Source organism: Curcuma longa, chromosome 3 (assembly GCF_044706935.1).
Source record: "Curcuma longa cultivar G26 ecotype Majalengka, Jawa Barat chromosome 3, ITB_CL_G26_1.1, whole genome shotgun sequence".
Taxonomy (NCBI): Eukaryota; Viridiplantae; Streptophyta; class Magnoliopsida; order Zingiberales; family Zingiberaceae; genus Curcuma; species Curcuma longa.
The window spans coordinates 16,806,265-16,820,177 of record NC_133863.1 but is presented as its reverse complement, the minus strand read 5'-3'; the positions used below and the strand labels follow the sequence as shown (position 1 = coordinate 16,820,177).

Below are 13,913 nucleotides of genomic sequence, written 5' to 3'. Positions count from 1 at the left end.
ATATGCTTGATACATCTGGATTGGAGTTAATGTTTCATACATTTGGATGTATTTATGTTTGTGGATGTTTGAATGTGTTTATTTTGTGGTTAAGGTTTAGATGTGTTTGTGGATGTGTTTAGATTGTAGGTCCCTAAGGATGTCCGCATCTCCACAATGGTATGATATTGTCCACTTTGGGCCTAAACCCTCATGGCTTTGTTCTTGGGCTCTGAAAAGCCCTAAACTAGGTGTCACGATAGGGCTTCAAATTAGAATTTATAGATTTTATCGAAAACCCATAATAAATTCAAATAAATGAAGTATAGGGGCCTCGAGTCGTGTTTTTCCAAGGACTAGTAGACAATTGCTTAATTCAAGCTTATCGTGTCGTATTTTTTGGGTTTTCTATGAAAAGAGAGGTTTTGGGGGTTTGGAATGCAATGCGAATGAAAATAAGTAAATGAATGAAAATGCTAAAACAAAATCCTAAAGCAAGTCAAACCTATCGTCTAAACCATGAAACCTACAATCAAAACAATCTAAACTTGCAACTCGATCCTAATGCAATGAGTAAAATTTAAACTAGTTAGAATCTACTGAAATGAAACTAACAATTGAGTTTCCTAAGCTTGGGAGAACTCAAAATCCTACCACTTTCTATTAAGATCAAATTGAATGTTGAAACCAGGCAACCCTAATGAAAGATCCTTGAATTTGATGGGATTATCAATTCAGCAATTCAGCCTTAATATTCCATGCAAAATAACAGGTAAATGCAAAAGCAATCACTAGCTAATGTCGCCTAATCCTCAATCACTGAACAATACATTCAACCGGCACTCAACAATGGCAATGGCACTCAACAGTAACTCAAGCATTCATAAGAATTCAGACTTCAAGGATTTCAGATTCAGGATTTCAGATTCGAACAGTTTAGAAATTTAAGGCTACAAAGTTCAATCAACTACAACTCCAGCATTACTTGAAAACAATCCAATTGCTAATGTTGCTAAGAGAATGGAATTTACGGGGCTTGAAACTGAAAATTCAGATCGCTGAAATCAAAAGTTCAGAAGCACATTCAGAAGCAGATTTTCAGTGACCGAACTCAACTGATACTTTGAAATCAAAGTTAAGAGAATGAGATTCACTTCAAAAGCAACCCACCAAGCATTAGGAATTGATCTATGAAATCTATTTAGCAATCCTAGAACCGATTAACAATACAAAAACAAGATTCAGAAACTTAGAATTTCAGAAATACAGAATAAACGGAAATCAGAAACAAAACACGCATCCATCCCTCTTTTCTTCCTTCGAATCCAATTGCTGGTTGTCAATCAGCTTCATTGATCCATGTGGAGTCTCTACGTGGTCTTCGGGTGGTTTTCTCGCTGCCCAAATGCTGAAGAACCCCGAAGAAACCCTCTTCGGTGCCAACAGACTACTGCGCAACGGCTTTCAGATGGCAAAAACCGGGTCCCGTGCTTCTTCTTGCTCCGATCGGCTTGCTGTCAATTCCTGAATGCGTCGCGCTCCAAGGAGAACCCCTCTAAGGAGTGCGGCGCCGGATGGTTCTGTAGATGGCCGGAATAAGAAGAAACAGGGTCTTTGGCCGGCGAAGAAACCCTCTCCCCCGCGCCAACTCAGCTGCCGAATTATACCCAATCAACCGGCTTCAACCTCCTCTTGGACCAAGGAACGCGATGGAAGAAGTTTGGGAAGAAGGGGACGCCTGTGCTGTTTCGTCGCTGAGCAGGGTGAGTGCGTCGGGGACGATGAACAGTGGCGGAGCCACTGTTCATCCCGAAAACTTTAGCTTTTATACCTTTGATTAACCCATTAATCTCAGCCGTCCGATCTTGATTCAACGGTGCAAACTTGATCTAGGCTTTAGGGCAGTCTAGGGTTTCCAAAAAAATCAGAGATTTTGATCGGGCTCGATCCGAGTCGTTTCCTCCATGTTGGCTTGATCAATTTGATAATTTTGACTCGATTTGACCGCGGTTGAGCTTGAGTTGAGTCCGGTTCGAGCCCTAAAATCAATTAAAATCCAATTAATACCAAAAAATCACCATTAAATCACAAAAATTATATCAAACCTCAAATTAGGCAATATGGGACAAATATGGTTAAATCGATTCAATAAATGATCATTTTCATGTAAAAGCCCAAGAATAAATCGATTTAAAATTAATAAAATCCCAATTCATCAGGCTCTCCCAAAAGGTCTCATTCCAATGGAGATATCTTTCATCCTTTTTAAACCTATGATCTTTTCCATGTGTTTTAGATGTGGGACTATGTTTGCACCCTTGCAACCCAACAATCCCCCTCAAACAAAGGACCACAGGCCCCCCCTCAAACGGAAAGCCTCCGTTTGATGTCCGAATCCTCGACCCACCAGGACTTCCTGCCCCTCGGTCCACCCTGACCTACTAGGACTTCCTGCCCAGTCGCAACCAGGACTTCCTGCCCCTCGGTCCTACCCGACCTACTAGGACTTCCTGCCCAGTCGCAACCAGGACTTCCTGCCTGGTGTTTGGTCCTCTTGATTCAGACACGGGATCATCCACTTCCTTTGTTTAAAGTTCAACCCACATGGTTAGATCTAGATCATGGCTCTTCCAGCGGTTAGTCCGGTGAAGAGCAGCCTTGCTCTGATACCACTTGTAGGTCCCTAAGGATGTCCGCATATCCACAATGGTATGATATTGTCCACTTTGGGCCTAAACCCTCATGGTTTTGTTCTTGGGCTCTCCCCAAAAGGCCTCATTCCAATGGAGATATCTTTCATCCTTTTTAAACCTATGATCTTTTCCATGTGTTTTAGATGTGGGACTATGTTTGCACCCTTGCAACTCAACATAGATGTGTTTGTGGATGTTTGTATTATATTTTTAGATGTGGTTGGAGATATTGTATGTAAACAGGTTTTATATTTTGAAGAAACAAATTAAATCTGTGAATTTTTTTTATTTGCGACGAAATTTGCGACGAATCAAGGTTTCGTTGCCAACTTATCGAAAGTTTCACTGTAGTATCGGAAATTTGGCGACGAAATCATAGATTCGTCGCCAATTTGCGACGAATCAAGACTTTTCATCGCCAATTTGCGACGAACCAACTAGATTCGTCGCAAATTGGCGACGAATCCACGATTTCGTCGCAACATTTGTGAAGCAAAATCTGCCTGTCGGATTGGCGACGAAAAATGATGTTTCATCGCCAATTTGCGACGAAATATGTTTTTTCGTCGCAAAATTGCGACGAAACAACATATTTCGTCGCAAATTGGCGACGAAACATCATTTTTCGTCGTCAATTGGCGACAAAACCTGTTTTTCGTCGCAAATTGGCGACGAAACATCATTTTTCGTCGTCAATTGGCGACAAAACCTGTTTTTCGTCGCAAATTGGCGACGAAAAATAATTTTCGTCGCCAATTATTTTTCGTCGCCAATTTGACCGTCTCGATGTCCGTATGATTTCCCGAAAGTTAGCGACAAATTGGTTTTTCGTCGCAAATTTTGCGACGAAATATTCTTTTGTCGCTAACTTTTGGAACGAATTTACTATTTCGTTGCTATATTTTACGACGAATTTTGCGACGAACTTTATATTCGTCGCTAAGTTTGCGACGAATTTAAAATTTTTTGTCGCCACTAGTTGCGACAGGCTGTTTGCCACGAAAAAAATTTTGTTGCAAAATTCGTCGCAAACTGATTTTGCGACGAAATTTCTTTATTTTTTCGTCGTAAAATTCGTCGCAAATGGCTATTATTTTTGTAGTGAGAGAACGGCCGCCGCGTTGTCGCGGCGAGGAAGACACGCGACGCGAAGAGGAGAACGGCCGCCGCAGCCGCGAATTCGAAAATGAGGTCGCGATCGGATCTGGAAGAACGGCCGCTGCGAATTTGCTGTTTCGCGTCGCGACGAGGAAAAAACAGCGAGTTTCGGCGCGATTTGGGAGAAAAGAATCTAACCCGAACCTGGCTCTGATACCATGTGACGAATATAAGTATTTGGAAGAATAATCAATCCAATAGTTAGAGACAACTATATATAGATAACAGGGCCTAAACCCTAACCCTAATATGTATATGGGCCTTAATATATATGAGCCTTAACACCTTCATCAGGTAAAAATTTAATGGTTCGGACATGATAATTTAGATCGTGGCTAAGATCATCCGAATCTACTTGTTGCAGGCATTTGATGGATTTGGACTAGCAACTCATTCCTGGATCGGTCATCAGCTCCTGCATTTTGTCAGATTGCCAACTGGATTCTCACCATCGATGAAATTTCTAATATGCCTTTTTTTTTGAATTTAAACTTTATAGTTCTCTCATCGAATATTGAGTTACAAAAACAACCCAGTTCATGCAATTTAAACATCCGTCGTCGATGGTAACCTCAATGTTCTGTTTCTCATATATATTTGTTGTTTTTGCTGTTACGTCCAAAGCTAAAGCAATCCATTCCTCTGGTTGTTGATGAACCTCACAATCTGTGCATTGGTGTGTTGATTGGGAAAAATCATGAGTGGTAGACTTGTTTAAATTTGTGTTGATATAAAATTCTGTAAAGTCTGGTTTGCTTATAGAGTCTGATTAAAGTTTAGCAATATTCAAGAGTTTTGATGCAATAATAAAACTGTTGTAGTGTGATTTAGAGAATACTTATTCAAGTCTAGAAAATAATCTTTTATAAAGAGAGATAAAATTGTGTACAATAGATAGATTAATGAGAATTTGGTATATTAGATAGTTTTTTAAAATATTCTAAGTATCAAACTATATATATTTATATATATATATATAGGAATTTGCTCCACTGCGCGCCTCCCCGTCCGCTCCTCATCCGCGACATCTGACGTGGCTGGGATTTCTCGTTCGCTACTGTCCACGGTGGAAACGAAGCTAAATCCCGCCCGACGCCAAAATCGCGCGGCCGATTCGAGCTTTCGAGTTCTCCCCGCCTCAATCCGAGCTTCCTCCCCGCCGTCTGCTCCACGCCGTCTTCTCCACGCCGATTCAGAGTCCCAAAATCGCCTGCACGCTGCCGACAATCGTCGCGATTTTGGGAAGAAGAAATCCTGCTCGCGACGCACCCTGTTCCCAAAATCGCAAGGCCCAGACCCCTGCTCGCCCCATCGCTCCTCTCGCCATCGCGCCCGCCGTCCGGCCCCCTCCTCTCCCCCGTCGCTCCGGTGTCCGTCGTCGCCCTTCGCGCCCGTCATCACCCTGCACGACAGATGCGACGGCAAGGTAAGGTTTTCCTTGGCTAACCCTAAATCGCGTAACATCGACCCCGGCCCATCCCACCGCTTTGCAAGGTAAGGTTTTCCGCCGTCGCCATCGGCTTAATCTCGTCGGGCACATGAAAAGAGAGGAGGGAGTATTAATAATTAATCCTATTTGGGTTTCGATTTGATGAGGAAAGGGTTGTCCATGTGTTGGGTTTAGACCAATGCATAGAAGATGCGCAACGACGCGATCGACTGCGCTCGCGCCGTACGCCCCCTCCTCTCCCTGCCCCGTCTGTAACTTCGATTATGTTTCCTTGATTCGGGCCGGACTTCGCCTCCGGCGCTGATCTCGTCGTTGGTTTTGTGGTGGTGTGTGAAATCAGGCGTTTGAGAAGCACAGGCTGGTGAAGGGCATCACGGACTACATCAAGAAGGAGTTCGATAGCTGTTACGGACAGACTTGGCACTGCATTGTGGGTCGCAGCTTCGGTAACCCACTTTTCCTTTTCATCTCTGCATTTCTCCGATTCGATTTCAGTCATCGGTTTCGTGCTGGATTCCTTTTTTTTTTAAAAAAAAAATTGAAGTTCTTGAGGAGTTCATCGTGTTTTTGTGGTTCAACAGTGTGATTTGGTTTATACATCTGTAGATTGCTATGTTTCTCAACTATACCTTTTTTTAGATAGGAATGAAATAAACTCATTATTCACTGAGATGAAAGAAAGAACAAAAAGGTTTGGTGAACTTTCTTGTTTCTGATTCTACTCAATCATGGCCTGTTGCTATGTTCTAACAGCTCGAACTGATTAGGTTACAGTGGCTGTTCACTTAGACAGTATTGATAAACAATTGTTTGGAACCATTATTGTGATGCAAAGTTGGACATATTGAAGACAATCAATTGAGTTATAGCAAGACTGAATCAGTTTATTAAGATTCTGTAATTGCATAAGCAAGATCTGTGCTATGATAGAGCAAATTAAATTAGTTTATGCAAAGGTTGATATCCAATTTCAAGGTTCGAACAGCCAGAAATGGTGTTTATTGTAGCTCATAGAGTTTGTCATGTTTATTTAGACATAAGAGTGATGGTATCTAAGGTTGTAAACGAGCAAGCCAAGGTGATAGTGTTCTAGCTTGTTTATTATCTTATTGACATTGTTCAAGCTTATCTGTGGAAAAGCTCATCAAGCACAAGCTGAGCTTATACTTTTGCCTAGCTGAATTAGCAACATGGTTGTCCTTAGATATGTTGAAACTCCAAATTGTATAGAATAACAAAAATGACAGATACAAATAGTACTATATTGTTTATAGATTTGAATTAAAGATCAAAGAAATCTAAACCTAATCGAGACTTAGATAAGTTTGTGAATTTCTTTGTTCATGAGCTCTTCATGAACTTTCTTTGTGAATGTAAATGAGTTGAGTTTAATTAATGTTCAAGTGCATATATTTTTATATCGAACAAATATAGCCCAGCTCTTATCAAACCTAGTATCGATTTTGTTCACAAACATCATGTTCATTTACTAATTATCTCCTTGAAATCATGAACTCGAGTGTTCTTGCTAATGTGGCATTTGCTTCGCAGGATCTTATGTAACTCATGAGACCAATCATTTCCTTTATTTTTATGTCGACTCAAAGGCGGTACTGCAATTCAAATCTGGTTAAGTGGAGCACGGATGCTTGCTGCTAATCGATACTTCTAATTCGACGAAGCATGCCTTTAGTCGCCAAGGATGTTCTACACCACCTCTACATCTCCCTCCCTTTAGTTGCCTAGTTGTGTATTTTCAGTTGTAACTACTAAACCAGTGGCAAATATGTATATTAGTAGTTTCAATTGCTACGTAGATGAGTTATGTCTTTTTTCTTGTGAAAATCCTGATTATAAACTATGATTTCAAGTTCCTTCAGGGATGCGATTTTAAAGTAGATGTTTTTGGAGGACCGGAGTCCCTTCAAGGACTAATCGCAAAGCTGAACTTGGTTTAGGATCAGAATTCTGCTGCGGATTGTGTCAATTGGAAAAGAAGGTAATATAAAATCTAAAAACTAACATTTGATGGATTGAGTACCGAAATTGGTCTTGTAAGTATCGAAAATGTCTGATTACCCACCTTGATGGATTGAGTACTAAAATTGGTCCTTTAAGTATCGAAAATGGGCCTTGAAGTACCGAAAATGGTGGGTGAAGTACCAGAAATGGGGTGCTAAGTATCAAAATTGGGTGAAAAAATATCGAAAAGGGCTGATTACCCACCTTGATACGTTGAGTATCAAAATTGGTCCTTTAAGTACCGAAAATGGGCCTTGAAGTACCGAAAATGGTGGGTAAAGTATCGGAAATGGGGTACTAAGTACCAAAATTGGGTGGAAAAGTACCGAAAAGGGCTGATTACCCACCTTGATGGATTGAGTACCGAAATTGATCCTTTAAGTACCGAAAATGGGCCCTGAAATACCGAAAATGGTGGGTGAAGTACCGGAAATGGGGTAATAAGTACCAAAATTGGATGAAAAAGTACTGAAAAGGACTGATTACCCACCTTGATGGGTTGAGTACCGAAATTGGTCCTTTAAGTACCGAAAATAGTGGGTGAACTACCGAAAATGGTGGGTGAAGTACCGGAAATGTAGGTGCTAAGTACCAAATTTGGGTGGAGTACCGAAAAGGGCTGATTACCCACCTTGATACGTTGAGTACCGAAATTGGTCCTTTAAGTACCGAAAATGGGCCATGAAGTACCGAAAATGGTGGGTGAAGTACCGGAAATGGGGTGCTAAGTACCCCATTTTGGCTGAGTACCGAAAAGGGCTGATTACCCACCTTGATGGGTTGAGTACCGAAATTGGTCCTTTAAGTACCGAAAATGAGCCTTGAAGTACCGAAAATGGTGGGTGAAGTACCGGAAATGGGGTGCTAAGTACCAAAATTGGATGGAAAAGTACCGAAAAGGGCTGATTACCCACCTTGATGCGTTGAGTACCGAAATTGGTCCTTTAAGTACCGAAAATGGGCCCTGAAGTACCGAAAATGGTGGGTGAAGTACCGGAAATGGGGTGCTAAGTACCCCATTTTGGCTGAGTACCGAAAAGGGCTGATTACCCACCTTGATGGGTTGAGTACCGAAATTGGTCCTTTAAGTACCGAAAATGGGCCCTGAAGTACCGAAAATGGTGGGTGAAGTACCGGAATGGGATGCTAAGTACCAAAATTGGGTGGAAAAGTACCGAAAAGGGCTGATTACCCACCTTGATGGGTTGAGTACCGAAATTGGTCCTTTAAGTACCGAAAATGGGCCCTGAAGTACCGAAAATGGTGGGTGAAGTACCGAAAATGGGGTGCTAAGTACCAAAATTGGGTGGAAAAGTACCGAAAAGGGCTGATTACTCACCTTGATGGGTTGAGTACCGAAATTGTCCTTTAAGTATTGGTCCATTAAGTACCGAAAATGGTGGGTGAAGTACCGAAAATGGGGTGCTAAGTACCAAAAACAGGCTCGGGTTAGGGTTAGGGTTTGAGGAATCGCGCGATTTTTAAACAGGCTGGGGATTTAAGTCAGTCGACTGAGATGAAGCTGTCACTCGACTGCGTCGATCTCAGTCGACTGGACTGAAACTCCAGTCGAGTCAAAAACATTCTGTATCAAAATTTTTAACGATCAGTCGACTGGAATTTTCAATTCAATCGAGTCACTTACGATCTGTATTGAAGATTTTGTATACCAGTCGACTGTACTGAAAGGTCAGTCGACTCAAAAACATTCTATGCCGAAAGTTCAATGTATCAGTCGACTGAATTACTGAATCAGTCGACTGATATTCTCTATGGTTTCACAAATAGATATTTTTATTTTTAAAAAAATATTTAATGCGACAAAAATCATGATCATCAAAATATCTAAACCATTCCCAATCATATATATCTAATTTAACATTGAAACATCCAGAAAAATTAATCCACAATTGAAAGGTTGCATTGCTCATGTATATTTCATTAAATAGCTATTCTAATTAAACTCGGTTCTTACATCGACAACTATGGCTTCTTTGGGACACGGAAAGTACAGTAGTTGATAGTCCTCTGATACCACAAGTATCGTTGATTACACAAATTAGTTTAGTTTAATGTGCTAGAATCATTGGCAAGTGAGATGGATCGATCCAAGAAAAACTGGTGCAAGAGGCTTTCAATAACTTTCTATGAACAACAGATCATGAGTTGCTAGGAAGCTTCCAAATTTATTAGCAAAGATTGGAAGCTCTAGAAGGTGATGCGATGGCTGAAACTTGAAATCTTCAATGCTAGGCGATGATCAACCATATCTATCTGCAGAAGAGAAAGTAAATTTACAATAAAAAATAAGGAAAAAAGCATGCACATAAGGGCCGAAGGAAAGATGATTACATTACGATTTGGTAATGAAGCTTACATCTAGAATACATACTGCTTCTATTTGGTGGAGGAGCTCCATGATTCTGTGGAAGAAAAAGAAGAATGTATAGGCGTCAGGTGAAATTAAATAAATATAGTTTTTGAAGCAATACACATTATTGTCAATATGAAAGTAATCAAACAACAAACAAGAAACTAAAGCATAGTAACTTTTTAAAATTACTTTCCAATGAAAAAAAAGAAAATGAAATTTACTTGAAAATTGCCGGGATACTCTGGTACAACACTAGAACCTGCTGAAGTTCAACATATCAAATCGTGTGTAAAAAGGTCAACTGCATTTGCATTGGGAAAGAAATCAGAAAAACACCACTTAAATAACCAGTATATGAGTGCTGATAGTATGGCAGAGAAGACCCAACTCCAGAAGGGTATGCGCCTCCAACAGGGTATGCGCCATAGCTAACCAAAACATCAACATTTTTAAAAAAAGGATAGGTTGCTCAGATTGATGAACTTACTGAGGTTAGATGTGCAAACCTTGAGCTGGAAATTGGAAAAGATCTGTCAAGACGGAGATGAGGGTATCCTCTGGTGTCAAAATATAAGGCATCTTCTCCCTACAGCAATAGTAGCATGCCAAGGATATGATCAGAAAAGATCAAGGTGGAATTGCACTATAAAAGAGTAATTACCAGATAAGCGAAGGAACGTTTTGCTCCAGCCACATGTGGATAATCTTGTACCATAGGATCGGTTATGCAAAAAAAAATACAAGTGAAAAGTAACTCATAAAATAATTAGAAGTAATAAAAAAATGTTCATAAAACTAAATGTTAAACTTGAGTGAGAAAATAGGAAAACAAAGCAGCATCATAAGGTTGTCCATATGGGAAGTAGACAAAGTAATAACACTCTCATCCCAGCAGTAGCAACTAGTGGGAAGGTATGATTGGAGCTAATAAGGACTTGCCAGGCAGACTAGGAAAGAAAACATAAGGACTACCAGGCTGAGTCCATTCACAAGATCAACTTAGATCCACTCTAGTTAAACTATTCAGTGAATATTGTATACAAAATTCAACTTTGGTGATTGAAATGATGATATCTTTAGGAATATATAATAGTTTAAAACATAGGTCAAATGAGGTTACAACAACTTTTTAAAAAATAAAGGGTTGTATTAAAATTTGAAATAGTTTACGAGGTCATGGTGCATTTTAGTTAACTAGGTTATTCAACAGAAATTTGAAAAGTAAGATAAACATGTTAGGTAGCACCTACTCGAGTAAAGCATCTATAGACAGTCTATGGAAGGATTCCATGGTAATCGCTATAGCTTGACAACCAATTAAACCTAGTAGTGAGCTCCAATAGATGAAATAAAATGAGAAAACATACATTGAGATAATACAAACATTATTCAAAAGTCCAATCAGTTCTAGAATTAAATAAGTTGAATCAGCCAGAGCAAAAGTACAAGGGAATAGGAACAACAAAGAATACTCTAGTAAATGTAATGGAAACTAATCTAATTGATTTGAATGTTACTAATTTGATACCCTTGCATAAATTTAAAAAGTGTGAATAAATTCATAAATAGACCACAAATAGTTGAGATAAACATTGACGATAACAATTAAGGATCATAGTTGAGATAAATCCATGATTCTGTGGAAGAATCATATAATGCAGTAGTGTTTGTTGGTTTCCAAACAAAGTATTATGGAAGAAACTATGGAACCATACTTACTATAAAAAAAAGGACTTGAAGAAAACGAGCTATAAATTCTTTAATTGAACTTAGAAAGAATGCACAGTGCTACAAAAAGAAATAGCAGGTATTACTTGGCTAATGTTTAACATCTTGGTGTAGTCAAACATCTTTTTTCACACAAGGTGGAGTTTACTTATTCATGTCAAAGTTAACAAAAAAAATAATTCACTGGTATTCTGACTCTTCCATTCCACAAAATGATAATCCAGATCTGGTACGACGCCAAACCAAAATCCTCCTCTTGGAAGCACAGCTAATCCTTAATTCCTTAAGTACCTGCACACATTACAACTTGTTTTCAGGGGGCAATCACACTGTTAGCAGAAAAAAATTACAACTGAATGTTTGACTATTTTTTTTATCATTTATCATTTTTTTTTGTTACAAAATACAAATTTGTCATTGAGAAGCTTCTTTATTACCTTAAAGAAATAGGCACAACTTACATATATGACCTTCGTTTCCTACTTCACTCAATAGATAGAAGCCTAGAACATTTTGGGGGAACAGCAATACATATATGACCTTCGTTTCCTGTGATCTTTAATATTCAATTAGATATGCATATTGATAGTTTAAGTAAATACTGTATTATCATATATTATCAGGATAGGATAAAGCGATTATCAGGAAAAAATTCAATCTATAATGAATAAGATTTACTCACTGCAATTTCTTGTGCTATTCTTTTAGCAATGAAGCGATATGCATATTAATCTATGATGAATAAGAGGGAAATCGACGGTGAATGGATGGCTGAAGGCTCCGGCGTCGTGACCCAGATGAAGGCTCCGACGGCGTGGCTTTATTGATGGCGACGACAACGGCAGTGTCGCGGCGAACAGAGAGATCGGCCAACTTCTTTCGGTGGCGTGGCCCAGCTGACGGCGATGGCAGCATCGCGGTGGCGTGGTCGAGATTAAGCCGATGGCGACGGCGGAAAACCTTACCTCGCAAAGCGGTGGGACGGGTCGAGGTCGATGTTACGCGATTTAGGGTTAGCCAAGGAAAACCTTACCTCGCCGTCGCATCTGTCGTGCAGGGCGATGACGGGCGCGAAGGGCGACGACGGACACCGGAGCGACGAGGGAGAGGGGGCCGGACGGCGGGCGCGATGGCGAGAGGAGCGTTGGGGCGAGCAAGGGTCTGGGCCTCGCGATTTTGGGAACAGGGTGTGTCGCGAGCAGGATTTCTTCTTCCTAAAATCGCGACGATTGCCGGCAGCGTGCAGGCGATTTTGGGACTCTGAATCGACGTGGAGAAGACGGCGTGGAGCAGACGGCGAGGAGGAAGTTCGGATTGAGGCGGGGAGAACTCGAAGCTCGAATCAGCCGCGCGATTTTGGCGTCGGGCGGGATTTAGCTTCGTTTCCACCGTGGACAGTAGCGAACGAGAAATCCCAGCCACGTCAGATGGCGTGGACGAGGAGCGGACGGGGAGGCGCGCAGTTCATGCAATTTAAACATCCGTCGTCGATGGTAACCTCGATGTTCTGTTTCTCATATATATTTGTTGTTTTTGCTGTTACGTCCACAGCTAAAGCAATCCATTCCTCTGGTTGTTGATGAACCTCACAATCTGTGCATTGGTGTGTTGATTGGGAAAAATCATGAGTGGTAGACTTGTTTAAATTTGTGTTGATATAAAATTCTGTAAAGTCTGGTTTGCTTATAGAGTCTGATTAAAGTTTAGCAATATTCAAGAGTTTTGATGCAATAATAAAACTGTTGTGTGATTTAGAGAATACTTATTCAAGTCTAGAAAATAATCTTTTATAAAGAGAGATAAAATTGTGTACAATAGATAGATTAATGAAAATTTGATATATTAGACAAGTTTTTAAAAATATTCTAAGGTATCAGACTATATATATATATATATATATCCTCCTAGAATTATTTGGAAGATTTCTGTATGTCTAGCTCTGCGGAATTCTAGAGATTAGATGATTTTTATGGTAAAAATTAAAAAGGCAGGCTATTTTTAATTATTAGAATCGTTAAAATGACGTTTTTATTATAAAAGTTAAAAGAACATTTTCCATTTATTAGTAGCAACAACTTTATTGTATAAAAATAAATTAATTTAATTTGATTAAAATAATTTATATAGAGAGAGCATATTTATATTTAAAAAAATTATACTTGATTAAAACTATTTGAATATGGTTAAATTTAATTTGATTAATTTTTTAATATGTTATTGTAATTATATAATTAAATAAAAATATTTATATTATTATGATTAGATTTTTATTAGAATAAACTATTTTAGAAAACAAAATGATTAATATAAAGGTAAAAATAATTATTTTGAAGATCTAAATTGATGTGTAATTAATTTATACTTTAAGAGTTGATAAATAAAAAAAAAGGCTCTCTAATTTGAATATTGATTAATAAATAAGAGCTAAGATATCTCATTAAAAAAAATTTAAAAATAATTTTTTAACATATAAAGATAAATCAATCATTTTAATGATGAAAGTTGTTAA

The 13,913-nt window shown here is 39.2% G+C and overlaps 1 long non-coding RNA gene and 1 pseudogene across 1 annotated transcript; both read right to left on the bottom strand.

Annotated features, from left to right (window-relative positions):
* Positions 1-5,228, bottom strand: part of LOC141823791 (uncharacterized) — a 14,368-nt pseudogene extending 9,140 nt beyond the window's left edge.
* Positions 5,229-9,233: 4,005 nt separating this feature from the next.
* Positions 9,234-10,388, bottom strand: LOC141822786 (uncharacterized). The gene is made up of 3 exons (XR_012601356.1): positions 10,338-10,388; positions 9,655-9,725; positions 9,234-9,576 (listed from the first exon to the last, which is right to left on the bottom strand). It is a non-coding gene; the product is annotated as an uncharacterized LOC141822786 (long non-coding RNA).
* Between the last annotated feature and the right edge of the window lie 3,525 nt (positions 10,389-13,913).